The 25233-nt window shown below is 39.7% G+C and overlaps 3 long non-coding RNA genes across 4 annotated transcripts in view; 2 read left to right on the forward strand and 1 right to left on the reverse strand.

Annotated features, from left to right (window-relative positions):
* Window positions 1-25233, forward strand: part of LOC146483053 (uncharacterized) — a 258284-nt gene that overhangs the window by 170749 nt on the left and 62302 nt on the right. The window lies entirely within an intron of this gene.
* LOC146483060 (uncharacterized) overlaps window positions 1-25233 on the reverse strand; it is a 286304-nt gene that overhangs the window by 122819 nt on the left and 138252 nt on the right. The gene's annotated exons all lie outside the window — the stretch shown is intronic.
* LOC146483069 (uncharacterized) lies at window positions 12650-13294 on the forward strand. Its single transcript, XR_014863975.1, has 2 exons — window positions 12650-12761; window positions 12851-13294. It is a non-coding gene; the product is annotated as an uncharacterized LOC146483069 (long non-coding RNA).

Consider the following 25233-nt stretch of genomic DNA (forward strand, 5'->3'; position numbering starts at 1 on the left):
CCTAACTTGGTTCCCAACTCGGTTCCTAACTCGGTTCCTAACTCGGTTGTTAGTTTATCTCCAAGTTTCTTTTCTTCAGGCTCAATAGTGCTCTTACAGGAGATAAACTAACAACCGAGTTAGGAACCGAGTTAGGAACCGAGTAAGGAACTGAGTTAGGAACCGAGTTGGGAACCGAGTTAGGAACCAAGTAAGTTGTTAGCAAGCGAGTTAAACAAACTTTGGGCGATTTGGTTATTGATTTGAGACAAGTTTTTGGCTGTTTTTTGTTGTTGTTGTTGTTGTTGTTGTTGTTGTTGTTGATTTTCAAAGTAAATCGTCTTTGTATTAGCCTAGCATCAGTTCCGATCAGCACTTTACCTCTAAACTAGGGGTTTCGCCTGGTTAGAAATAGAATCATTATGCCTTATTTGAAGTTGAATCAAGAATTTTGATGTCAGTCAGGTTATAGTCGGGATGACCACTCATTGCTCAACAACTTTTTTGTAATAACTTTGTTTTAATCGATCTAACAATGAATCAATGAAGCAGCTTACAACGAAACTTAAACCATGTTTTTCTAAGACTAAAGTTCAAATGTGAACAAGAGGGGCACGAGAAAGAGCGGAAAAGATATTGCGAGTCCCGAAAAGAAGAAGACCGCCACGCAGCCTATGTGTAGCCTCTGTTGCCGTTTTCATCCACTCCCGCTCCTCTCTCCTCTCATTTGCTCCTTTTCGCACACCATTAGGTTTCGCGCGCCCCACGCTGTCGCAGAAAGAAAGGTTTGCTGAATTCAAAGGAAACAAGCAAGTCATTAAGCGATTTAACGCTATTATGTACTTGAAATCTATTTCGTGGCAAATCTCGGACATCGAAATTAATTTTAAGTCATGCAATGGTCTCAACCGCAGGTTTTCACAGGCTCATGATGTCGGGAAAGATCGAGTGGTCAAATACATAGTTGTTTATCGCCACTTTTAAAAGAGCCGCTGATCAAAGAAGTATTGGCAAAACGAGCAATTCGAACGCGATTTGGATGATTTTTGGCCGAGATATTGTAGAGCGAAGGTCTTTGATTTTAGCCGTGAATAATTTATTGTATTTTATCGTGTTTTGGACCCCAAGAAAACGCAACAGCTACAAACTATTGAGAGAGATCCTGTGGTGTGCCTTTAAAAGCTTGACTTCGATAGATTGAAAATCGCAGTGAACAAATATGAAGGCGAGATACGAGCGTTCCTGGAAAGTTGGTTATGCTGTTTTCAGCCTTCGGCCATACTGTCCTGTCGGCGATGAATTACTCTAATCCGTTTTTATCTCCAAAACGTACGCTGTTAATCGGTTACGATCTACCTGAAAATTGCTGTGTTTTTGAACCACATTGATGACTTTCAGGAATGAACCTGGTAAAATCAAACAATCGCATGGAAGTGTGGCCAGCTGAGGTGAAAGACGGCGACTTAAGGTATTTACCACATAAAATAGAAGGTTTGGTGAGCTACAGGAGAGCTAAAATCACAGTCTAAAAATGTACGGTGTTTCGCTCTGGCGTAGATATAATATTCATACAGTGGGATTATGGACACTTTCTACTGATGGATTCCGACCTGGCAACTGTTACAGGTACGCGAGAAGTTTTTCTCTCCCGAGATGAAAGAAAAAGCCAATCGGTACATATATATCTAATCGATATATGGGTTCCTAACTCGGCTCCCAACTCGGTTCCTTACTCGCTCCCTAACTCGGTTCCTAACTCGGTTCCTAACTCGGTTCCCAACTCGGTTCCTAACTCGGTTCCCAACTCGGTTCCTAACTCGGTTCCTAACTCGGTTCCTAACTCGAAAGATAAGTATCCTCCTCTTACAGTAACTTGCTCTTTAGACTGATGAAAATTGCAAAGTCCCGGCAATCATAACACTACAAAACTAGCAAGTGAAGATAAAGCGGCACCCCCCCCCCCCCCAAATATGTTATCATTTTACATCTCTTTTATAACGAGAACTTTGCAATAATTTAACATTTAAAAATCCGAAAAAATTACGGTATAGATTCTGGGGCGTAGCTAGACCATTTACAGTCAATCCAGGTCACGCGTAAACAGTAATTCCAAGAATGAAATGAACATTTGAATTACTCTTTGTAATGTCCGACGTGTGAATGAAATATTGGACATCTCTCTGCAAATCGTTCCGAAAAAGACGCATTAACTGAAAAAAAGATTCAAAATACTTGGGAAACAATTGTTATTCTTGAAATATTCAATTTTGCAATGTAAAGAAAAATTCATAGCTTTATACTGTCAATAAGCTAGGGAAATTTATACGGGAACTCTGAAATATCGTTGGCAATTTTGAAAACTGGCATGTAAATTTCAAAACTCCGTTCAAATTTCAAAAATATCGTTCACGCGTGACCTGGGTTGACTGCAAAATTCAAAACGGCTAGGATGCTTGAAAATGCTGGCATTTTCCGCGACAATTTTTCCAAAATACAGCAAGTGAAATGAATTACATTTTGCGGGCTTTTAAGTTGAGTGAAAGCGTGGATTTTAGCAGAAGGCAAGACTTTCAGCTTTATGAGTAGACAACCATAAATGTCAACCCCGTTTTTCCCAATACGCCACCACCCTAAGCCAACGAATAGAATTTGATTATATCCAAAAAACAAAAAAAAAAAAAACAAAACAAAAAACAAAAAAAACAAGGCTCAGTTCTTTTAACAAATCCGCCCCGGTTCTCCGACAATGAAGCCGTCACTTTCCTTTTACCGGGAAGTGTTATCTCAGAAAAAAAAAATTAAGGGGGTTTCTCCGATGTATATTTATCTTCAAGTGAGCTACAACTGAGTAACTTACACATAAGCAAATATAAGTGTCATTCGCGTGTACACATATTGTGAACAACTGGCGAGCTTGCTTTTGTGTACAGTTTAAACAACAACGAAACAGCAAAAAACAATGGTTCTCTGTGGTACTCCAAATCTTACGTTTCTAGTTTAAAACGGAATTACAGCAATTATTATGAAGAGACAAACTATGTTTGTCATAAATTTGTTAACTGAGTATTTCCCTAAAGGAAAATCATTCTACTGATTCATGACCGTCATGAACACACTCTATAGATCATATTCTTGCACATTACTCCCCAAAAGTGTCTTGGTAAGGTAACAAGGTAACAAGGTAACAAGGTAACAAGGGAACAAAGTAACAGAGTAACAAGGTAACAGAGTAACAAAGTAACAAGGTAACAAGGTAACAAGGTAACAGAGTAACAATTTATGTAACAGAGTAACAACGTAACAAGGTAACAAGGTAACAGGGTAACAAGGTAACAAGGTAACAAGGTAACAAGGTAACAAGGTAACAAGGTAACAAGGTAACAGGGTAACAAGGTAACAGAGTAACAAGGTAACAAGGTAACAGAGTAACAAGGTAACAGAGTAACAAGGTAACAGGGTAACAGAGTAACAAGGTAACTAGTAACAAAGGAACCAAGGTAACAAAGTAACAAGGTAACAGAGTAACAAGGTAACAGGGTAACAAAGTAACAGAGTAACAAGGTAACAGAGTAACAAGGTAACAAGGTAACAAAGTAACAAGGTAACAGGGTAACAGAGTAACAAGGTAACAAGGTAACAAGGTAACAAGGTAACAAAGTAACAAGGTAACAGAGTAACAAGGTAACAGGGTAACAAAGTAACAGAGTAACAAGGTAACAGAGTAGCAAGGTAACAAGGTAACAGAGTAACAAGGTAACAGGGTAACAGAGTAACAAGGTAACAAGGTAACAAGGTAACAGAGTAACAAGGTAACAAGGTAACAAGGTTACAAGGTAACAAGGTAACAGAGTAACAAGGTAACAAGGTAACAGGGTAACAACGTAACAGAGTAACAAGATAACAAGGTAACAGAGTAACAAGGTAACAAGGTAACAGAGTAACAAGGTAACAAGGTAACAGAGTAACAAGGTAACAGAGTAACAAGGTAACAGAGTAACAAGGTAACAAGGTAACAAAGTAACAAGGTAACAGAGTAACAAGGTAACAAGGTAACAAGGTAACAAAGTAACAGAGTAACAAGGTAACACAGTAACAAGGTAACAAGGTAACAAGGTAACAGAGTAACAAGGTAACAAGGTAACAAGGTTACAAGGTAACAAGGTAACAGAGTAACAAGGTAACAAGGTAACAGGGTAACAAGGTAACAAGGTAACAAGGTAACAGAGTAACAAGGTAACAAGGTAACAAGGTAACAAGGTAACAAGGTAACAAAGTAACAGAGTAACAAGGTAACAAAGTAACAAGGTAACAAGGTAACAAGGTAACAGAGTAACAGAGTAACAAGGTAACAAAGTAACAAGGTAACAAGGTAACAGAGTAACAAGGTAACAAAGTAACAGAGTAACAGAGTAACAAGGTAACAAGGTAACAGAGTAACAAGGTAACAAGGTAACAAGGTAACAGAGTAACAAGGTAACAAGGTAACAAGGTAACAAGGTAACAAGGTAACAGAGTAACAAGGTAACAAAGTAACAAGGTAACAGGGTAACAGGGTAACAAGGTAACAGAGTAACAAGGTAACAGAGTAACAAGGTAACAAGGTAACAGGGTAAGAAGGTAACAGAGTAACAAGGTAACAGGGTAACACGGTAACAAGGTAACAGGGTAACAGGGTAACAAGGTAACAAGGTAACAAGGTAACAAGGTAACAAGGTAACAAGGTAACAAGGTAACAGAGTAACAAGGTAACAAAGTAACAAGGTAACAGGGTAACAAGGTAACAGAGTAACAAGGTAACAGAGTAACAAGGTAACAAGGTAACAAGGTAACAGGGTAACAAGGTAACAGAGTAACAAGGTAACAAGGTAACAAGGTAACGAGGTAACAACGTAACAGAGTAACAAGGTAACAAGGTAACAAGGTAAGAGAGTAACAAGGTAACAAGGTTACAAGGTAACAAAGTAACAAGGTAACAGGGTAACAGGGTAACAAGGTAACAAGGTAACTGAGTAACAAGGTAACAGAGTAACAAGGTAACAAGGTAACAAGGTAACAAGGTAACAGGGTAACAAGGTAACAGAGTAACAAGGTAACAAGGTAACAAGGTAACAAGGTAACAGGGTAACAAGGTAACAGAGTAACAAGGTAACAGAGTAACAAGGTAACAGGGTAACAAAGTAACATTGGGGACATAATGATTTCAAAAAGAATTTGGGTACATACTTATTAAATAAAAAGTGGGTACATACTTATCAGAATAAAAAGTGAGGACATAATAATTACCATATATGAAGTACCTACCACGGACGCTGTCCGCGTTCTTGGTGCTGACCAAAAGAAAAGCGGGCTCTGGGAACGAGATTGAACCACCGGTTGCGATATTTGCGCGAACGGTCTTTCTATAGTCTTGAATCCCTCACGTTCTCGCACTTCGAATATCCTATATTTAGTGGAAGTTCGAGTACAAAAAGACAAAAGCTTTAAGCTACACTTTAAAGTAGGTTAAGGTCTTAAAATCTTCCAGCGAAGCGAATACTTGGAGACGCGCTTGTTAATGTTTCAATTCGCGAGTACAGTCAACTCTCTCATAGCGACCACTTCTCGTAAGCGACCACCTCCCGTAAGCGACCACTTCGCAAACAACCGTTTTGTTTCTCAGTTAAATACTGTTTCAAGAGCTCTCTCGTAAGCGACCGCCTCTCAAATTTATTAAGGGACCGCGACCACTTTTTAGGCCAGAAATTTGACATATTCTTTTGTTTTCTGTTTCCGGTAAGCGACCACCCCAAAAAATCATTACTCAGAAGTGGCAAAAGCTCAATTTTTAATGACGCTACCCCGGGCTGCTGACAAATAATAACAATTTACAGACAGAGAAGATGGCTACAATTATATCTGTAGGTAAACGGGAATTGTTACAGTGATCTGTTCCAAAATGTTATTCAAAGTTTCAGGTGAGTTTAATTAACATGAGACACATTGACAAGTACTGTACACGCCACTGTAGTTTTCTCGAAACTTGCTGCAGGTCAAAAAGCCAAATATGTTAGTTTGTATTTGCCTAATTTTAGCTGATAAGGTAATATTTTTATGTAATTAATTAATCAATCCAGCATTAGGCTTATTTTGTTGATCTTTCCCGTAGGCGACCACCTCCCGTAAGCGACCACTTTGTCGTGCCCCAAGGGTGGTCGCTTACGAGAGAGTTGACTGTACGTGAATCGCGCTTCATGAGCTTCCTTTTTGTTTTGCGACTGAACGTTATCAGATCACTTGTGTGCGGGTGCGTAAAACTTACAGGTCTCGGCAAGCGGAAAAAAAACTAAAAAGCAATTGAAAAATAACGCTAAGAATCATGTCCTATGTCTTGATCTTTTCTCACGTCGCCCGTCGCTATAAGAGTAAAGGGAAAGCCGCCGCTTTTGCTTGTAGCGTTTTTACAAAGACTTACTGTATTACGTTAATTTCCAAAGCGTTAAACGGAGTCAGCTCTTTTAAGGACTGCCTACTTTAATGCCCCCCCCCCCCCCCCCCCCCACGCCATCACACCTACTATTGTTACTGTCCATACGTTCTGCGCATCGCGAGATACTCGGGTTTCCTAGGGGTGGTGCATACTAATACAGGAATATTTTTGCGCGGTTTAAAACTTTACGGAGAAGGCAGAACTTAGCAAATGCTTGGTAGATTTGATCATTAGAGATGCACATGAAAAGGGTTGCGCATTCTGGTCGCCAATTCTGTTGTGAGGCACTTCATTTCTAAATGCGTGACTTGTCGGCGGCTTCGTGGTGTAGTTGGTGAGCAAAGAATGGCCGATCTTCCCAAAGAAAGGATTGCCCCAGCACCTCCATTCACTTACTATGGCGTCGACTACTTTGGCCCATTCTACATCAAAGAGGGACGAAAGGAATTGAAGCGTTATGGTGCGTTATTTACCTGTTTATCTAGCCGAGCTGTGCATTTAGAGACGGCGAACTCCCTGGAAACAGATTCCTTTCTAAATTCCTCGCGACATTTTATAGCAAGAAGAGGGCCTGTGCGTGAAATCAGATCCGATCAAGGAACAAATATTACCGGAGCAGAGAAAGAATTGCAAAGAGCGTTATCAGAGATGGACAACAACGCAATCCAGAGAAGTTTATGCACGGAATTCAAAGCTGATTGGGTGCAATGGAAGCAAAACCCACCGCCTGCGTCGCATATGGGTGGCGTCTGGGAACGAGAAATACGCTCAGTCCGCTCAATCTTTACCGCCTTAATGCCAGAACATGGTCGTAACCTTGACGACGAATCGTTTCGAACTCTGATGGCAGAAGTAGAGTGTATCATAAACAGCAGACCTCGCACGACTCCTTCCAGTGACCCAGGAGATCTAGACCCACTAACACCGAATCACATCCTGACGATGAAGCCTAAAGTCGTTCTACCCCTTCCTGGAAACTTCCAGAAAGAAGATGTTTATCTGCGCAAAAGATGGAAGAGGGTCCAGTACCTTGCAAACGTACTTTGGTCAAGATGGAGAAGAGAATACGTTCAATGCCTTCAGCAAAGATCAAAATGGAATCGTCCCAGGAGAAACTTTGAAAAGGGAGACCTGGTCCTGATCGTTGATGACCGTGTAGCACGGACCATTGGCCTTTGGCCCGTATTGTCCAGACTTACCCTGACGAAGAAGGATATGTACGGTCTGTCAAGGTTACCACAGGAGCAACTTTCCTTGATCGCCCAGTTGACAAGCTTATCCTGATACTTGAGAAAGACGTATAGACCGGGTGTTTGAATCCCAGCCAGAGGAGCCATGTTGATTTCAGAGAACTGAGAACTGTCTCTTTTAGATAATTTGTTTGTAAGAGTTTTCTGCCGGTCAAACTCTTAGGGGAGACAGATGTTGCAGCGGCATTCTTCATGAATGAGCTCATTTGTTTTTGGCACATTTTTTGTGTGTCACGCTTACATGTCGTTTTCATTATTATTCTGTTAGTTTTTTCTGCAAAACTTTGTCTATTGTTTCCGTAGTTCATTAGTATAAATTCTCGTCTTTGCTTTTTATTCATTCTCGTTTTGTGCTTTGGAGAATACAGTTTTAGGTTACGTTTTGCGTTTTTTTCCTTCATTGCTTCGTTTGTCCGTTTTAAAGGCCGTATAACGTTTGTAAGTATTATTTTTTGGCTCGTCATTTCTGCTTAGTTTGTTATTTCTATATTCTTGTTTTTTGGCACGTCCTTTGCTGTAGTAACTTCTATTTTCCTTGTTTATTTCTCTAGCAACCGTATCGATTATTGCTTTCGCATCGTTTATCGGAACGTTCACCGCGTCGCCTGTTTTCTTTAAACTAAGGATATTTGACATTATAGAAGAAGTAAAGTAACGCGTTGGAGCAATGGTTTTTTGGCCCCTTCATGTCCTATGTCTTGATAGGGAAAGCCGCCGCTTTTGCTTGTAGCGTTTTCACAGACTTGCTGTATTACTGTTATTTCCAAAGCGTTAAACGGAGTCAGCTCTTTTTAAACGTTTTCTTTCAAGCTTCAAACGGATACTTGTTTCCTATTTGCAGCATTAACAATTTGGGACGTTCACTCAAGAGCGAATTTTCACCCGAACTTTCGATAAGCAATTTCGAAACTTCGCTATTCTCAACAATATTTCGCTCGAATATATTTATTTGTCGGCTTTTCGACTGAAGAGCAGCAAGACTTTTCGTTTTGACTGAAACAATACAGACAATACATGCCTTACGGTGGTTCCCCGATAATTCCGTAGCGCTGATAATTTTACCCTCTTCAGCCTCTTCTGCTTCGGCCCAACAGCTTTGCTTGATGTGATCGGCTTCAGTCCCCATTTTGTTTTTCCCATAATCATTGCAGATTACAAAATCGACGTGCGCACCGGAGATATCCAACAAAATGGTGAAGGAGTTGATTACTCTTAAGCTAAAATTGGGTCAGTGAAGCTGGGGATTGAGTAATTTCAATATGCTTAGTTGCTTGGAGTTGCTGACAAAATGTGTTTGAAGAGATTAAAGGACAGAAATTTTGTTTTCCTCTTATTTTTTAGACATTGGTTTTGGGATTCCTGATAAATTTGTTGTTGGCTATGCCTTGGTGAGTTCAAATTTAATGACATTGACTTGATGTGTTTTGTTCATATTTAAAAAGTGAAATTTAATGTCTTGAGAGTTGAATATTTTTTATTGTTTTCATCGTCACGGGTTTAATTTATATTGTATCTATTTTTTGGGATCTTAATGTAAGTGTTGAACCTTTTTGCAAAGAATGTTGGCCATTGGTAGTACCCTACCCCACCCTTCATCCCACACCCCACCCTCCACCCATCACTCTTCACCTAACCTCACCCCTGAAGTACACCTGCCATGCAAAACTTGAATGCATGACCGTAACTAGAACACTGTCTTGGAGCTTCTAGCAATTGTATAGTTAAGCCACATGAGGCAATTTTTTAAAAAAAGTGAGTGGACATAATACCGGTAAATTATTACAAACAAGAAGCTGTTTCCAGCTTATACTCGGGACATATTTGACTGTGTGGTGCGTAACGGCCTACAATCTTTTAACAGTGATAACCTCTAGCATCGCCAATTCCCCCAAATAGATAGCCTGCGAGCAAACTCTCTTGGAGGTGGATCCTCTTTCCCCCTCCCGCCCCCCACCCCCAAGAGAGCTTGCTCGCAGGCTACCAAATAGATAGATACAGAGATATAGTGAGGTAATAAGTAACCACCAGATAGGATTACATTTCTTGCAGTCAGAATGAAATGCAGGGGAAAACAACATTTGTCATAAGAATGCTTTTTATAATCCCCGGGCTTTAATCCTTGCGTTTTCACCTTTCGTTTAGAGACAGAAACCATTTGTACGGTCCTAATAAGTATGTGACGCCGGGTCAATGACGGATCGTAATTTTCGGTATGATCTAGACCGGGGAGGGGGGGGGGGGTACTCCCTTATGTGACCTTAACGGGGACGTGCGCCCGATAGGGTATGGTTTTCAGGGTGTTTTGTCTTGAACGGGGTATCTATATCATCACTTTCTGTCTTAAACAGGGTATCCCTACGTGACCTAATGTCTTAAACAGATTGTGATTGCCAGGGCATTAAAATACAGAAATGCAGTAAGAAACTAGTGTATTTTGGGTTAAATGTTTTAGAAAGGGCCTGAAAATTTTGAATTCTGTCTTAAACGGGATAAGGAAATCGGAGAATTGTGTCTTAAGTAGGGTCAGGGTTTGAAGGCCCGGTCCGCACCTCCCTGACCCAAAAGTCACACTGTAGCTAAAGTTTCGGTATTCAATTAAATACAGCGGTTGATCTGACTTTTAATTGTGGTGCTATTCGAGTAACGGATAAACTACTTTGAGGCAAATGGGCTCCGTCCGTCCTCAGCCAAAATGCTGTCAGAAACCACGAAAGAGCCTGTTTACAGTTTAGGCTTGAGTTGTTCAACCTTCTCTTCAAAATTGCCATGTTCTTCCTGCATGTGCCGCTGAAACGCGCACAAAACGGCGATGAACTGTTTTAAGATGGGTGTATCACAGGTAACAGCCTCGTCTTCAAAGCACTTGACTTACTCGTGGTAGCCTGCATTGTTTTTGTTATAATCGTTGAAGTGATGCTCAAACCTGACCTCGTCTTCTTTGAAACATTTGCGCATAGCTTACAGTACTAATTGTGTATTTTAGAGGGATGCCAATTCTGGATATCAGTCCAATACTAGAATGACTGAATCAGTTATAACAAAGACCAACCCGAGGTGACTTTTAAGGTGGCTGGCATTGGTTTCCAACATTTACTTCAACAAATCAATACTGCCACTCTTTATCAGTTGATACAACAATAATGGAATGAAACAAATGCCTAATCATTGGTGAACAAGTTATGGTCGTTTTTCTCGGCATAATAGGTCGCCCTAATAGCAACAGTATAAGCAGTTAAAGACACCCCTAATTCTAGCTTTAGGTGGTTGTAACACAAAAACGAGCTAGGTGACTCTCATTTTCATTATCTCATTTTCGCTTTAGTTCTTTCTCGCTTGCTTACTAAAATTTACAGCATATCCAGTTTTCGTCCATGGTTAGTTCATCCTGTGACCAGCCCCCAAAATTGCTGATATACAACATCTTTGATATCTGGTGCAGCGCAAACCTGAATTTAAACTGTGAACAGGCTCGTTAAACTGAAAGGGCTGTCCGAATCTTGAAGAGCGCCATGGGACATTTCATTTTACGGGCGTCATTTTAGCGATTGAACAAAATTCACCCACCGATACTGGTCAAGTTCTCTTTCTCCATTATTCCTATGAAAGAAAAAAAAAATGGAGAAATGAGAAAAGTAAAAAACAGACATGTTTGATGGGGGCTCGAGCCCATGCCTGGATCTGATCCTAAAGGTAGTGGTTTGGGCGTGGTGTATGTCGTTGCATTGTTTCCTTGGACAAAGACCTCTGCCGAGGATTGAAAATGCCAGGCCAGATGACGAAATGCTGTTGGGTGACACTCAATCTCGTACCCAGGGTCTTCAGGCTTTTTGGTCAGCGGGGCAACGCCGGGAAGACTCTGGGGACATCGAATTTTATTACCGCAGGATTTCTGCGGTAAAACAATGGAAACCGTTACGGAACAGCCAATCAAAAAAATTTAATTTTTTCGATGTCCCCAGAGTCTTCCCGGCGTTGCGCCGATGACCAAAAAGCCTGAAGACTCTGGGTACGAGATTGGGTGACACTCATTGCTATAGCATCGCATTCATCTGGTCAGGAAATATGAAATCTGCGTTGAAGATCGTCGACTGAGTTAATATCAGCTTTCATTCGGGAATTAAACTAAGAAAACCTACCGACTGTGTTCCAAGCAAGCTGTAACTATCTTTGTACTGGGTAAAGTGTAAATATAAATTAATTTTCTAGATTCAGTGCTATTTTGCAATTATGTTTGCAAGTTGCGGTGATATATTTTTTTGTCTCATCTGTGAATTTATATTTGCAGGATTCTAAAACTTAAGGAAAATTTATTTTATTGTTTATATACATACGCAAGTCCCCCAAGGCCACAAAACAAATTCTCTTGGGCTGCCTGTGTGTTGTCAACTCCAATCCTCTTACATGAAGAACATACTTCAAAAGAATCTGGGAACTAATTTCTAAATTTCAATATGGCGCAGGTTGGAATCCCTAACAGAGTATTCGGTCGATTTGTTCGTCCGTTACAGCGGCTAGTTTTTAACTACTGTAAACGCGGAGGAAGCAGCAGAGGAATAAGGTAATGCACTAACTGTTGAAAAGGCTTTTGTCTTTTCGTGAACCTCTTTTGACTGGCATCGCCTCGTGTGTTTCTCTCAGGGAATACATTGACAAGGAGATCGTGGAATTTGCAAAGAACAATCCTGAAGTTACAGTTTACGTCAGAGAACGAAATGGGAAACATCCCAGGATCGTTGCAAATTTTCGTAAGTTGATTTCGTAAGTTAATTAAGCGTAATGGATGTCCAATTAAATAAATTGTCTTCAAGTGGTTTTAAAAATGACCCCTTGCAATTGATTGTGCTTTTTCCTGCATAAATAAAAAAATGACTGTTTAATGCGCCGATCAACTCGAAACTTCAACATCCCCCCCCCGGGCAAACCCCGGGCATTTGAACTTTTGAAGATTGGATCGTTCAAATTCCCACCCCTCGGGCCAAAATGGTGTTCAAATGCCCTACCTTATCGTCGGATTTGTCTGTCAAATGCCCCTCCTAAAGAACAATCGTTGTCGGCTCCTGTCATGAGTTACTACAAAAACCACAACTTGAACATTGAAACTAATGATTGGAAGTTGAATTTATTAAGTCGGACAATGTCAATCAGCAAGTGTAAGCTGTTCTATTGAACTCCGAAACACGGCAAAGGTTGTTTAACGAGAAATACATAATAACATATTTAAAATGAGTTAGCCGGCTACGTAGACTGTTCGAGTGGCAGGGTATTCTGCAGTTTAAGCCAAAGCGGCGGTTTTTCATTCGACAATGTTTTTTTTTTTCTTTAACTGTTCACTGCTGTTTTATGGCTATTCTAAAAATCTCTGCAGACACAAATGCGGGAGAAAGGCGCAGCTTGACTCATTGCATAAAAACTACATCGTTTAAAGAACTAGAAATACATATTAATTAGTTAGCCGGCTACGTAGAATGTTGTTCGAGTGGCAGGATATTCTGCAATTTAAGCCAAAGCGGTTTTTCATTCGACAGTGTTTATTTCTTTCACTATTCACTGCGGGGCAAAGCCGCAGCTTGACTCATTGTATAAAAAATCTACATCGTTTTTATATAATCTATAAAAATAATTAATATTTAAGAGTGATTGTCAGTAAAAATCAAAGAAATGGTGGCCACGGTCAAAAAATCGATTTCGCTCATACTTTGTCAGTTTGAAGGCCTAGGTAAGTGACTGAAGGATATGAGGTTAGTTTTTTGAAATATTCCATTTAACGGCAGAAAACCACGAAAAACGGTCACCCTACCGGAAGCTCAGATTTCACCTAGCGGAAACTCGAAATTTTACACTTTTCAGCTTCTCGCTACACAGACGTTTACATAGCTGTGAATCTTTCTTAAGTATAATTGAATACATTGATTCTTCCTTAGTCAAACCATGGCAATAACTTTTATCTCTACTCATTTTTGAGCGAACTGAGACCCGATTAAGAAGACACTTTTTTCTCATTTACGCGAAGGTGTAAAATAATCCAAACTCAGCGGCGAAAAAAGCTGACCGGTAGTTCTTCAAATCCTCTGATATTATAACCAAAGACAGTTCAGTCATTGATTTTTAGGTCTACGTTTTTAAATCTTTAGGATCTAGTAGCACTTTTGCATGAACGCCGATCAAAATTCGATAAAATTCAAATTGAGCGCCTTTGAAATCTACAACTCTACATAACAAAGCACTATTGAATAAATTAACTCCTCGGCCAAAGTTTGTACATAAACATGAGGGTATTACGTTTTTAGCGTTTTGAACCGTTTTAAAGTATTTTTTGTTGATGTTAAATATTGTCTACACAGGTAAAACAAACTATGAAACACCAAAATTACCACGAGCTGAAATTAAATCTCACAGGCCTGTGTCACGCACGAACGACTTAGCTACAATTAGTACAGTAACAAACAGATATTTACATCTGTTGATTTGAAATAAGTCTTATTTCAAAATATCTTAGTCAACGATGTGCCAGGTTCCCCGGTTAACTTGCTGAAATAAAAATATAAGAAAATATCAATTCAAACTGAAACGATTAGAATTGATGTTATTAAGAATGAGAAGCTTTATGCTGTCGAAAGCCAATAAGAAGTACCGGTTCTCACGAAAATTTCATCGTTCTCTAAATAAATAAATCGAGTTATCTTTATCTGTGAAACATTGCATCTAAAACCAGAGACTATTGTCGGGGAAGTTCATAGAACAACGATGTCTTGTTCGTTCTTGGATATTGTTGGTGGGATTTGCGGCGCAGACGAACGCACAAGTTCTTCAACTTCCGTCACGCCACTCACGCTGTGTAACAGGGATATAAAAAATCACAAAAAGTCGCTGACATTTTCCGGAATTGAAACGGAGGTAGAATTAATTTTTGGCGAGATGTGGATGTTTTCAGAAGCCGGCGAATTTATCGGATATGACTATCTGTCCGGTTCATCGTGCCAATTTATGTATAGGTTGGCGAAGGACTGGTAATTTTTGCACCATCCCAGAAGTTGTTTTTTGGTTACTGCAAGGAGCTGAGGAAGGCACCCGCACTGGAAAAAGGATTAAAATTTATTCCAATCCATGAAGATATTTGAGCTTTCAAAACAGCTCGTCCCTGTAGGCTCAGGTAAGCAACCAACTACTTGATGTTCTACCAAACAGGAACTCTCTCCAATGAATTATTTTTAGTCTATTCATTCTGATAACTTAAGATTATATGAAAGAATCATTTGTTTAAACGACGGAGAGAAATAAGTAGGGGTGGTGAGGGTCATTTCATTACTTATCTCTTCATTCAGTTATCCAATCCAATATTTTTATAACAACCTTTACTTCATGCCTCTCATTTTTTTATGGATTGCGCTTATATTAGTGTGTGCACTGTATAATGCCCTACCCACTTTGTCGCCAGGTATGTGAGTGAGTGAGTGAGTGAGCAAATGAGTGAGTGAGGGAGGGAGGGAGGGAGTGAGTGAGTGAGTGAGTGAGTGAGTGAGTGAGTGAGTGAGTGAGTGAGTGAGTGAGTGAGTGAGTGAGTGAGTGAGTGAGTGAGTGAGTGAGTGAGTGAGTGAGTGAGTGAGTGAGTGAGTGAGTGAGTGAGTGAGTGAGTGAGCAAGTGAGTGAGTGAGTGAGTGAGTGAGTGAGTGAGTGAGTGAGTGAGCGAGCGAGCAAGTGAGTGAGTGAGTGAGTGAGTGAGTGAGTGAGTGAGCAAGTGAGTGAGTGAGTGAGTGAACAAGTGAGTGAGTGAGTGAGTGAGCAAGTGATTGAGTGAGTGAGCAAGTGAGTGAGTGAGTGAGTGAGTGAGTGAGCAAGTGATTGAGTGAGTGAGCAAGTGATTGAGTGAGTGAGTGAGTGAGTGAGTGAGTGAGCAAGTGATTGAGTGAGTGAGCAAGTGATTGAGTGAGTGAGTGAGTGAGTGAGTGAGAGTGTCCATAAACAGGTCCGCAGCGCGTGCACAGCACTACCCACATGTACGCAATGTGTTTTTTATCTCTCAGTTCGTACGCGCGGCCCGCTAAACTTTAACTAGTTTCCATTCCCGCGCGCCAGATTGAGCTCAGACACATAATAAATATCTCAGTAACCTCGTTACGTTATAATTGCGCATAATTGTATGAAATATAACATTATTTATTTCTTTCGAAAAATCGTTTTATTTGATCAGGTTATCTTTTTTAAAAGTGTGTTCAGTGAAGAGGTAGATACACTAATGGTATGGCGATCACCTCAAGGCTGCCCCCGCGATTAAACCGGCCAACCAGCGTGTAACTCGCTAATTACAGTTGTAAATCCATTCAAAGTCGTAGGGGTAAAAAGTTTGAAATGTCTCCGCAAGAAGCCAAGACAAATTCAAAGTAACAAAGCTTGACGTACAAGATTGATCAAAGATCTACTTAAATATAGTTTTGTGGGAAATGGCCATATTGGAGTGATGCAAGGACCGTAATTGTGCTATTAGACGTAAACGTATAATTGTCAATGTGACGTTTCCACTAGTATACTGTGCAAACTGTTTACTTTGTGGGTGGTTGGGGAAAGAGAATAGTATGGTTGTTAAATCCTCCCCCCCCCCCCCCCCCACTCACCCCCTTCCCTCCTTTTTAACTGTCGTAAAAATGACAGTGCACATTATTTATTCTTCGGTGCCTTCTTTGGAAACGTCTTAGTATTTTTCATCGAATATTGTCAAAGTTAAACTTTATTTTCTCTATCAATGACAGACTGTTCTGTTGTTTGACAAGCGCAATCAATAAAAAAAAGTCGTAAAACTCATAGTGTTTTCTATAGTCGCATTGGACAACAGAATGAAGAGGATACAAACTCACGCTCATTGGAGACAGTTCCTGCTTGGTAGTACATTTTGCAGTTGTTATTTACCTGAGCCCGTAGGGAGGAGCTATTTTGAAAGGTCAAATATCTTCATGGATTGGAAAAAATATATTCCTATTCCAGTGCGGCTACTTTCCACAGCTCCTGCTGAGTGACCCGAAACAACTTCCGGTATGGTGCAAAAATTACTTCAGAGAATGATGTATTACTCAGTAAGTGGCACAGGAATAATCGAAAAAAAAAAAACCGATTCCTTCATGGGACAAACATCCTGCATATTGCTAGGATTGGTCAATGTCATGTGTGGCATACGTGCAATGGAATAAAGGTGATGGAATATTTTTGAGCCTGGAGAATAAATGAAAATGGTGTATTATTGAGTAAGTGGCACAGGCATAATCGGAAAAAAATTTATCCGAGTGCTCCCTCAGGACCAGGCTGCATTTCACGTAGGATACGCCGAAGATCTTCGGCGTGGGTTTGAAGAGCGCTCGGCGTACTGGCGTACGATCGAATTGAAGTCGTTGGCGTACAGCTGGCGTATATCTTGTGGCGTAAGCAGTACAATCATCAAAGTAGCTAGAAAATAAATTTACTCGAACAGACCCCAAACATGTCGGTGCCAAAGTGATTTAGTTACCTGCATGACGTGATTTACCCAAGTGACCAGGCTCCAGAGCGCGATTTTGTCACGCTAATCTCCCGCGCAAAATCGCCGGCCCGCCATCTTGGTAAGTAATTCCGCCGGTCACCTTGTTGTCAAATGTCAAGTTGGCGGCTTGGCGTGGAATTAAGACGTCCTTGGCGTACCTTCGGCGTGATGTTGACGCGGAATGCACCCTGGCCTCAGGAGTGGAGCCTATCGACATAATGTCAGGTTATGCCTAACCTGACACGATGAGACGGACGGGTGGTCATCTCCAATAAATTCGTTGGCTTTTAAAAACATGCAATCTAGCTAAAATCAATTCTTGTTCAAGTCCGGAGAGTTTTAGGACTGTGCGATGTTTTATATCCTGGTTACACTGAGGGTGAGTAGTGTGACGGAAGTTGAGTAGCAAGTGCGTTCGCCTGCTCCGCAAATCCCACCGACAATACTCAAAAACAAGCAAGACATCGTTGTTATGTATGTCTATGAACTTCACCAACAACATACTGTGGTTATATGGTTAAGTAGATTTGTTTATTCAGAGAACGGTGCAATAATTGCTTTTCGCGGAAACAGTTACTTCCGATTGGTTATCGACGGCACAAAACTTCTCAAACTAAATAAAATCAATTCTAATTGTTCTAGACAGTAGTTTGAATTACTATTAAGGAATTTTTTTTATTTCAGCAAGTTAACTGGGGAACCCGGCACATCGTTGACTAAGATATCTTAAAATAAGACTTATTTTAATTAAATCAACAGATGTAAATTTCTGTTTGTTACTGTACTAATTGTAGCTAAGTCGCTCGTGCGTGACACAGATTAAAAAGCGAGCCTGTGAGATTTAATTTCAGCTCGTGGTAATTTTGGTGTTTCATAGTTTGTTTTACCTGTGTAGACAATATTTAACATCAACAAAAAATACTTTAAAACGGTTCAAAACGCTAAAAACGTAATACCCTCATGTTTATGTACAAACTTTGGCCGAGGAGTTAATTTATTCAATAGTGCTTTGTTATGTAGAGTTGTAGATTTCAAAGGCGCTCAATTTGAATTTTATCGAATTTTGATCGGCGTTCATGCAAAAGTGCTACTAGATCCTAAAGATTTAAAAACGTAGACCTAAAAATCAATGACTGAACTGTCTTTGGTTATAATATCAGAGGATTTGAAGAACTACCGGTCAGCTTTTTTCGCCGCTGAGTTTGGATTATTTTACACCTTCGCGTAAATGAGAAAAAAGTGTCTTCTTAATCGGGTCTCAGTTCGCTCAAAAATGAGTAGAGATAAAAGTTATTGCCATGGTTTGACTAAGGAAGAATCAATGTATTCAATTATACTTAAGAAAGATTCACAGCTATGTAAACGTCTGTGTAGCGAGAAGCTGAAAAGTGTAAAATTTCGAGTTTCCGCTAGGTGAAATCTGAGCTTCCGGTAGGGTGACCGTTTTTCGTGGTTTTCTGCCGTTAAATGGAATATTTCAAAAAACTAACCTCATATCCTTCAGTCACTTACCTAGGCCTTCAAACTGACAAAGTATGAGCGAAATCGATTTTTTGACCGTGGCCACGTTTTTTGAATTTTCCTCGGTTTTTACTGACATTTACTCTTAAGCACTCTCACTTTTGAAGACCTTTTTTTTGTAAGCTTTTTTTGTAATGCTGTATCTCTAAACTCCTCCATCTCGTCCAAACACGTGTTTGTAGCTGTTAGCGACTTCGGGGCCCCCCAAAAAAGCGATTTGAAACCTGACACTTCCGGTTCAATTTTCCCCACCCCACCCAGGCAAGGTCAAATTCCCCACCCCCGGGAAGGCCTTATCCGTCAAATTCCCCACTCCCGGGCACAGAAAATAGTCAAATGCCCAAAGTTTGCCTAATTGGGGATACTTTCCAGATCAAATTGGTATTTTGTAATGTTGGTTTTTTGAGGAGAGGGGAAAACCATAGTACCCGGAGAAAAACCTCCCTGAGCAAGGATGAGAACGAACAACAAACTCAACCCACATATAATGCCAAGTGCGGGAATCGAACCCTGGCTACATTGGTGGGAGGCGAGTGCTCTCACCCTTTTGGTCTGCTGAGTACACTTGATTGTAAAAACGTTGGCACTTAAAAGGTATAAACCGTGAAGGATAAGACCCAACAGCTTTCTGACCTATCAGCTTATTTATCTTCATGTTGTTAAAAAATAAAAGTATATGCAGTTTTTAGGGCTTAAAATTCACATATTGCTCACAGACAAAGAAAAAGACACAAAATATGCACATGCCAATAAATTATCATATTATTTTACCAGGTTGCATTGTTTACAAAATATAAATATTGAAAGTTTGCACAGGAACACTTTTTTCAACTGAGTGTATACACAACAAAAATGCATATGAAATCAAGTGTGGCTGTGTATTGTACTTATCTTAGTCATGCTGATCAATTGGTGTTGAATAAAGACCATTAAGGCTGGTTGAGACTGCTTGAGTTTTGCTTATGTCATACCAAGAGGTGAAGACAATGGAAGTGAAATACTTAAAGTTATACATAAATTTGAACTGGGGATGAAAGAATGCTGCTTAAAGTGGAAGTATTATGCAAATTTGCTGTCATTTCAAAATCCAAAAATGTTTGTCTGTCAGCAGAAACAAAGAAATAATTGTCAGTGTTGTTGTAAATAATTTTTATCACCCCAGTGCAATAAAAATGTCGATTAGTGCCTCTGGCCAGAGACAGAGTAGGTTGGTATGGATCGAAACTTGAAAAATGTTAGGCTAATTTTTTTCAAGTTCTTGTATTTTTTGTTTCCAAAATGTGCTAGAACAGATAACAAGTTGTTCCTTTCAAGAATTGAGTTGATTTTTTTTCCTCTTGTCATTCTAGAATTATTTGGCAGCTGATTGAAGGTCTTAATTCATCATTTTTAACAAAAGATATCAAAAACACCATGATACTTCCCCTTAAAGATGCAGACATTACTGCAATGGCTTGCAGTTCAGGTGTATCGCTTCCAAATTTTTCGTATTTATTTACTTTTGTGTTTTAGTGAATGGCAACAGTAAAATAGTGGAAGTGAAGAACAAAACTCCAGAGGAGATCGAAGGGTGGGTTGAAAGACTTAGGCATGAATCAGGAGTAAAAGTACAAAGGATAAGACAATTTTGGCACACAGAGAATCCTTCCATACAAGGAACATGGACACCATTCCTAAACAAGCCGCCATCACTGAGACGGTCAACTGTCAATGGATCTACGGCGCAAAGACAATCAAACAGTTGAATCTGTGTGGATGTAGCCAACATTGCAGACATTGGCGAGACATTACCAAGTTTGGTCTTGTTCAACAAGGTGATTGTGGCACCTTTTTGCCTCGCCCACCCAAAACTCTTTTCCACTTTCTTTACCTTGTAGAAAGCTAATGTTTTGAGAGGGTTGTTCAAGTTGGGAAAGATGTTGGTAGCAAAAACTGTAAAGTGGGCAGCTTATGCAGTCAAATGGGCCATTTGCGAGTTGCTAAGGACAAAACTTTTCATATAAAAATTAGTTTTGTTTGCATGTGAATGTAAAATAATTTCTAATTAAAGCAATGTATGATTAGCGTCACTTTCTTAATGAGGTTCAAAGCAACTCAACAATGTCCTACCAGTATTTGTATAAAGCTGTAGCTTTAAAGAAACCACAGTGTCAACATGCATTCGGTGAATTTGTTGAGTCATGAAGAGTCTTTATGTAGTGATCATTTTCTTTATTCTCCTGAGCTGTATGCTTGATTAAGTAGATATTGTGGTGAGAAATAAGAAGCTGATCATTATTAAGATGTTTAGAAAGGTTTTAACACCCCTGGCAGACTAATTCCTCTAAAGATGTCCCTGCAAGGGCAAGTAATTCATGGTACTTAAGGTACCATATAGTCACCCACATAACCCTAACTCTCCATATAGTCACCCTCACCTTACCATGAATTACATGCCTCTGCAAGGAAATAAAATCCCTCTGGCTTTTAAAGGGTGGGGGGGGGGGGGGGTGAATTTGCTTGAACATCTGAATAAAATGTAAAATATAAGAAACAATTGAATTTTTTTTTGTTATTTCTTTTGGCATATTGTGTTCCATCAGTGATTGCGTGAACCTAAGTGTATATGACAAAAAAAAATTATTTGTTTCATCAAATCTTCATGTTGTTCTCATAAGAAAGTAGAAAAATAGAGTCCTTATCAATTTTTCTTCCCCCTGCTTTTGAGGCATTTAAAAGCATCAAATTTCTTTTCCGGTTGGGTACAATACAGCACAAGATGGGAGACTGGAGATAGTAGGGCTGTAATGTCAATACAGGAGCACTTAGTATGCCACGTATTCAAACGACGAAAACAGACACAGTGTCAATCAGTCTCTGTTTACCCTCTGTGTTTTACCGTTTGAATACATGACATACTTAACTTTAAAAAAACTTGAAACCTTTTTTTGGTAAATAATAACTGAAATAATTTAGTAAACTCAGACTCACAAATAACTTTTCAGTTTTGCGCTCTAAAAGTGAAAACCTTATCTTAAAGGGGAAGTATCACGAAAATTTGATGTCATTTCAAAACCCAAAAATGTTTGTCTGACAACAGAAACAAAAAATAATTGTCAAGTTTTGTTACAAAATTATCACCCCAAAGAAATACAACTGTAGATTAGCGCCCCTGGCCAGAGACAAAGTAGGCCCGTATAAATTGAAACTTGAAAAATGTTAGGCTGTTTTTCAAGTTATCATATTTTTGTTTCCAAAATGCGCTAGAACAGAGGATGAGTTGTTCCTGTCAAGAATTGAGTTGATTTCTCTCCTCTCGTTGTTCCAGAATTATTTTGTAGCAAAGTGAAGGTCTTAATTCAACATTTTTAACAGAAGAGGTAAAAAAACCCACACTTCCCCTTTAAAGGATCTTCTAATTTTCTATGTTTAACAATGGTGCCTACAATTAACGAAGTATTTTTGCATACAGTCGAACCTCGATTATCCGGACCTCGATTATCCGGACTTTTTTCTCTGATCCCAACAGCGTATTATCCTGTGCACTTTTCAAAATTCGCAAGTGCAACGAGACAATACGTGAACTAAAAGTCTTTATTTGTAAATACATACAGGCTGTGTGTAGATTTCACAATTAAAATGATCTTTTCTTTGCTGTAACCTTTTGTTTACATTTCTATCTCATTAATATTCATATTTTCGATTATCCGGACTATTAACCGAGGTCCCGACGAGTCCGGATAATCAAGGTTCGACTGTACTTTGTGATTACAGTCGAAGCTCCCTTTGCGAACACCTCTCGTAAGCGACCACTTTTCCAAAATACCAAAAGTTTTCAAGTTTTCAATCACTATAGGTGGAACCTCTTGTAGGCAACCACCTCTCGTAAGCGACCACCTCTCATAAGCAACCACTTTTAGCTGATGATTGTTTAAAATTTTCAATAATAATGGTTTTAACCTCCCGTAGGCCACCACTATTATCACAGGCGGAAATTGAAAAATGCGTCGCTGTAACATGTTGGCCACATCGTTACAGAGGACGCCGTCAATCTCACAGTCGGAGCTACTGGTAGTGTTTCCTGATATAGCTTAGCATTGAAACAATTGATAAAATACACATGCACTATACTTCACACTGTAATAAACTTTAATCAGATTGAATACCTTGTAGGAAAAAAAACTCTCTTATCTTTTATCTTTCTTATCTTTTTGCTTATGTTCTGTTTCCTGAAAAATTTAGACAGCGCCACCTGAACTAACATAAGAGTCAAGTTTCTTTCACAATAATAAATAAACAAGATGCCTGCTATACTGGCAATACGCGTGATGCTGGGGCTGATTCATTTATTCCAACTGTATGCTTCGCCGATTGATAAAACAATCCTTGCTTATGGAATAATTTGAGTCACGACGATCGCGTTACGTTGTTTCCTTTGTCTTACGCGACTCAGTCTATCACCGGAAATTTTAGCCTCCCACGCAGACGTTCTTAGGGAAGGAACGCGTGACGAACCCTTAAGAACATCTGCGTGGGAGGCTACGGAAATTTGTAAAATTCCATTACGAGAACGTAAGCTTCTCAATGACCTCTTTTCAGTCTCGCGTCGTGGTTTAAGAGTTAAACTGTCAAACAAAGCACGATTCCTTCGCCAGGAACTCACCAATTTCCACCGTTTTAAATGTCGGGTGCTTCTTAAAAGTTATTCTTTCGATTCACCGCTTCAAAATGGTGAAATTTCCGTTTGAAAACGGCACACTTGAGTCCAGAACATGTTAACAATATGGCGGTTATCGGTTTTTAATAAGTATGTCAAATGATGCGTTGACGTCACACAGGTAGGGGTGAGTGAGTCCCCTCCCTCGCGATATAAGCCACAAGAATGGATTTTGATTGGCCTGCTGTTATTGAAGACAATCAGAACAATATATCCCGAGTAGGAGAGGGGAGAGTTTAATGAATAAATTAATATACACATTTGTAGCTACGACGAAGAAAAAAAAAAAAAACAAGATGCCTGCTATACTGGCATTACGCGTGATGCTGGGGCTGATTCATTTATTCCAACTGTATGCTTCGCCGATTGATTAAACTATCCTTGCTGATGGAATAGTTTGAGTCACGACGATCGCGTTACGTTGTTTCCCTTGTGTTACGCTGCTCAGGGTTTCAAGGGAAATTGCGGGAATTCCATTGCGATAACGTAAGCTTCTCAATGACCTCTTTTCAGTCTCGCGTCGTGGTCTAAGACTGTCAAACAAAGCACGATTCCTTCGCCAGGAATTTACCAATTTCCACCGTTTTAAATGTCGAATGCTTCTTAGAAGTTATTCTTTCGATTTGCCGCTTCAAAATGGTGAAATTTCCGTTTGAAAACGGCACACTTGAGTCCAGAACATGTTAACAATATGGCGCCAAATTTAATCTGTTTTTTATAAATAGATCAAATGATGCGTTGACGTCACACAGGTAGGGGTGAGTGGGTCCCCTCCCTCGCGATGTAAGCGACAAGAATGGATTTTGATTGGGCTGCTTCTGTTGAAGACAATCAGAACAATACACCCCGAGTAGGAGAGGAGTGAGTTTAATGAATGAATTAATGTACCCATTTGTAGCTACGAGGAAGAAAAAAAAAAAAAGAAATCGACCCGTTTTTAGACACGGTATGCCCCTTCAGGGCATCCCGCGTAATTATTGTCTCATTCGCTGTATCCTGCGCTGTCTTGTATTAAGTAATTTGGAGATAAAAACAGTAATCACCACAAACATTATGATTTTTTGCCTAGAATAATTTTGGACCAGTCTTAATATACTTGTAGCTAAGAAAAGTTATCACTATGTGTTTCGATAAGCACTGGCAAAAGGGTTAGGTCTCCGCAATTACCATATGTAAATTACCCGAAATTTAGACCCCCTGTGGTCTGACCTCTGGTAAGCGACCACCTCCCGTAAGCGACCACATATCCTTGACATTATGGGTGGTCGCTTACGGGAGGTTCCACTGTATGCGGAAAAAGTTTATTTTAGTATGGGCTAATATCATCCAGAAAGACTGAATTTGGGGTAGCAGGGTATTTTTTTGTGAGATAATTAAGCAACAATTATTATTCTAAAAAGCAGTAAAATACAAAGCAATGTATGGCATTTTTTTTCCAAATTTAGTTTTATTATCTCTAAAAAATGCATGGTTACCCCCAGTTTTGTTTTTGGATACCAAGAAACATACTTGCGAATATCGGTAAGACGCGTTGCTTGATCCTATTTCCTATTCATAAATTTCTCTTCACATAAATTTTCACGAAAACACATTTTTTTCTTTCATTCACTTGGCCAAGGTAATAGATGATTAAAATTGGAGCGAAAATCATTAAAGTTTTCTCAGACCAACCACGTGACTTGGTCGTGATCCCATTGTCACCCAAACGTTGCTGATTTCCTACAAACCATGTTGACCTTTCCGAGAATAAACTTGTACAAGGCAATACACTGGCATCGCATCTGTTTCGCTTCATGGCTTCTCAGTGAAGAAAAAA

Source organism: Pavona decussata, unplaced genomic scaffold (assembly GCF_977016875.1).
Source record: "Pavona decussata unplaced genomic scaffold, jaPavDecu1.1 SCAFFOLD_40, whole genome shotgun sequence".
In the NCBI taxonomy this organism is placed as follows: Eukaryota; Metazoa; Cnidaria; class Anthozoa; order Scleractinia; family Agariciidae; genus Pavona; species Pavona decussata.